The sequence below is a fragment of the Chionomys nivalis genome, chromosome 13 (genome assembly GCF_950005125.1).
Source record: "Chionomys nivalis chromosome 13, mChiNiv1.1, whole genome shotgun sequence".
NCBI classification, from domain to species: domain Eukaryota; kingdom Metazoa; phylum Chordata; class Mammalia; order Rodentia; family Cricetidae; genus Chionomys; species Chionomys nivalis.
The window spans coordinates 55,148,558-55,152,986 of NC_080098.1; positions in this window are offsets into that span (position 1 = coordinate 55,148,558).

Here is a 4,429-nt window from a genome sequence, read left to right on the forward strand (position 1 = left end):
TTAAGAGCTTGCGTTGCTCAGTACAGATACTGCAGGCCAGTAGGAGCAGCCAAAATCCAATTAGAAGCCAAAGATGGTTACTTGCCTCTATGAATTTCTCTCACCGCATATAAAAATAAATTTCACACAGGTGATTGGCAGTGAATTTTCCCAGACGATACGAGTTCATTTCAAAATGCTCAAGTCAGTTCGTACCTGCTTATGTGCTGCCAAGACAGGAAGCACATGGCTTTGATACTGTTTAACTTTTACTGTGATTGTATTAGGGGAGAAAGAAGAAACCCAGGCTGTGCTGACAGGCAGGACAACAAAGTCTCATGGCTATTATCTATGTGATATTACCCACATTTGTTTCTTTATTTAAGCCTTATGTTAAATTAATTAAAACGACCTATGATGTCTTAGAGACTGGAGGTATTGTAGAATTAAGAAGCTTAATAAATATGATCCATTTTTAAACACAAAGCAAAGAAAGCCAGCCTACAAACCACAATCCCAGAGAACTCAGACAACAATGAGGACGCTAAGAAAGACTTACATAGATCTAATCTACATGGGAAGTAGAAAGTAGAAAAAGACAAGATCTCCTGAGTAAATTGGGAACGTGGAGATCTTGGGGGACGCCTAAAGAGGGGAGGGGAGAGGCAGGAAGGGAAGCAGAGAAAAATGTAGAGCTCAATAAATATCAAAAAAAGCTTAATAAAACCTATTTGCAACTGATGTTCAGCAGACTCCTTCCCTTGTCCCTGTAACACACAGCACACTCTGCAAGAGCGGTGAACCATTGAAGTGAGCATTTTCTTCATGTCACCACAACAAAAGCTCATTTAACTGCCTGTCATGAAGGTAAAGGAACACACCATGTCTGGGAGGGGATTATGGGTAATCTTACTCTGCTAGAGACTGGAACGCAGTCATCTTCATGGAGGTGTAATGAATTAATCTCAGACATCTATCATGAGCAAAGAACCTTCAACCTCCACCAGAAGTTAACTTTTATTTTTACTTTCAATAGAGATTCTGAAAGAACTTATATAGAATTGGGTCATGGGGAAGTTTGGAAAGCAAATGGAGGAAAAATCAGGTAAGAATTATTCAAATAATTTAAGGTATCCAGACATCAGAAACCATCTGAAGCTCGGGCCTGCAATCTCAGGTGGTCTGTGGTCTAGTCGCATCAACACTGCCCACAAATTTATTGGAGCAGAATCTGAGGCTAAAATCCAACCCTACCGATACAAGTACACAAAAAAGGATCTTGGGTAAGAAGATCCTCAGGCAGGGTACAGCCTGTGCCCCAGGTCAGCAGTCCCAGTTATAGGGGGTGAGGGTGGGGGTAGGGTAGGGCTGAAATAAGAGAACCACAAATTCAAAGCTTGTTTGGGGCACAAAGTATGCTCAGTCATTTCCAAGCAACTTAGTGAAATAATGTTTCAAAATACAAAGTTCAAAGGAGGAACTGGGGCAACAGCTCAATTAGTGAAATGCTAGTTGGGCCAATAAAAGGACCCAAGTCCATTCCTAGCATCCACATAAAAGAATGCGGTAACCCAGCACCAAGGAGGTGGAGACAGGATGCCTGGCGCTTGCTAGCCAGACAGTCTAGCCAATTGGCGAGCTCCAGGTTCAGTAAGTGAGAGACTCTGCCTCAAAATACAAGATGAAGAGTGGTGGAACAAACAAAAAAACAGCTGATACTGACCTATGAAACTCCACACATGCACAAACACACAAATTTGTACACACACACACACATATATATATACCACACATAACAAAAACACAAAGAAAAAAAGGGTAATAATATAGTTCAATGTTAGAACACTTGTCTAATACACATAAAACCTGGTCAATCCCCAGGATTGCAAATGAGAAAAAAAAAAAAACACAAAGAAACTACCAAGTTCCTCAGATTTAGATATATATTTAAGTCTCAGAAATATGCCCATAGTGATGGCAATGCATTCATTATTAAAAGTTAAGACTAAGCCAGGGGTGGTGGCACATCTTTAATCCCAGCACTCAGGAGGCAGAGGCAGGCGAATCTGTGAATTTGAGGCCAGCTGATCTACAAAGCAAGTTCTAGGACAGCCAGGGCTACACAGAGAAATCCTGTCTCAAAAACCAAAAACAAACAAAAAAGACAAGTTCCTACTGCACAGACACCGACCCAGTTTCCATAATACCAATTCTTCTCAAGACTGTCAAGACTGGGGTTCTTCAGAGTAGGGGTGTTCTTACCCTGCATCTTGAAAATCTAGCAGAACCAATGCCTGGCTCATCTTTGTCCCCCCCCCCCAAAAAAGGTGAACAAATAATATCATGTAGTAAGTTATACCAGAGATATAAAAATGGTGTTAACACAGGACGAGAGATGGCTGGTGCAAGGCTAAGTGTCTTTAATCTAAAAAATAAACTGCTGAAATTAAAAGCATTAGACCACTGCCCTGATGTGGGATTCCGCTCTGTATGCTGTGAATATGCTTTATTACCATTGATGAATGAATAAAGCTCTTTCAGCCAGGAGGGAAATCTGAAAAGAGATATAGAAAGTAGGTGGAGTCAAAGAGATGCCATACAGCTGCAGAAGGAGACAGATGCCGGAATCTTACCCTGTAAGCCACAGCCTTGTAATGATACACAGAATAATAAAAATGGGTTAATTTTAGATCTAAGAGTTAGTTAATAGGAAATTTGAGCTAATAGGCCAAACAGTGTTGTAATTAACATAGTTTCTGTGTGATTATTTGGGTCTGAGCAAATGGTGCACCAATGTGTGGCAACTACATGCACATAAAATCTAAGAGTTTGGGAAGGAATTCTGGACACAAAAGAACAGAGTTAAGCAAGGCTTCTTGGTAGCAGCATATTTTCAAATAGGTTCTGTTTGCTGGCAGCAAGGAGAGGCACAACTCCTTTACGAGGTTTTCTGGCTCCACTTTAGTGGCAAAAACTGCAGGGCTTCTTTAAGGGAAGGCTTCCTGGTTTGTGCTGGCAGCACAACGCTCTTTTGGGAGGTTCTGCACTTAAATGGGGTGTGTGAGCAGTGTGCTATAGCTGCTCAATGGTGATATAAACCCGCTACATCCCCAGAGCTGAGGTGGTGAGCATGGCTCGCAGAGCTGCTGGGGAACGTTCCTCCACCATGCTGGACTGGGCAGGCAGCCTTGGTCCTAGCCACACCTGCTTAGCATTAAAAAAAAAAAAAAAAAGGTACTCCTGGTCATAAAATGCTTACAGATACGCAATAAAGACAGATTCAGACAGAAATAAATCTCTGAATGGGTTATAGTATGTTAAAAAAATATGCATAGGCTTGGGAGAGAGAAGGAAAAGAGTACAGACGGCTATAAAATATAAAGTTTTAAAAAATAAAGCAAAGTCTTTAAAGACAGTCAGATTAAAGGACTCAAGACAAATAAGTCACATAAAGATGCAATATAAACAGAGAGTCTGGAATGTGTATATTATTGTGTTTTCTTTGAATTTTTTGACTGCAGAGAGACATTTGATTCTGGGGACTGCTAAGTTAAACCAACTTAAAAATTCGGGTCTAAGGATATGTTGCTTTGGAAAAGAGGCTCTGTTTTTGTTTCCACAGCAAAAGAGAGGTTAAGCATCCATTTGGATATGATAGAATTTAAGAATAAACATAAAAAATATGGTGTCACCAACAGCATAAACACTAAGGGTTTTAATCATATTGATTATGCTGAAAATGAAGGGTAACAGCTTTTATACACGCATGTACTTATGTGTGAATGTATGTGCACATGCGCGCACGCGCGCGCACACACACACACAGTGAGCAGATGCATATAGCAATTACAAAAATCAATACTGAAAGGCACTAAACCTGACTCGAAACTATCCAATATGGCTATGATCTGAATCTCTATGTAGCCTATATTCACCTGTAAAAATCCTAACTCCCTAGCGGCAGCATTAGGAGACTGAGCCATGAGGGTAGAGACCTCATGATGGGATTAGAGCTAAACACCTGAGGACACAGTAAAAAGATGCCATCTAGAAAGTGGGAGGCAGCCCTGCAGGTTTGCTAGCATCTTGAGTGTGGACTTCGTAGCATCTAGAACTGCCAGAAAGAAACCTCAGTGGATCTAAGTTATCCAGACTATGAAATTATATTAAGGTCTGCCAAATCTACCCAGGCTCAAGTGCACCCCGATTCATCTCCACCATTCAAAGAAAACTTTATCCTTGTACAAAGAATAGGATTTTTTTTTCTTAACATGTTAACGTCTGCCCTGCACTTAAAACATCCAAACTAAAGCCACACATCGTGGCACCCTGTAATTCTGGTACTTCCTTTAAGCAATTTACCCTGTGCACAGACAAGGATGCTCTCAAAAATATTTTTACACTGTGAGTGAGAACTCAGGTTTGAAAGAGCATGTTAAGCCTTCCCAAC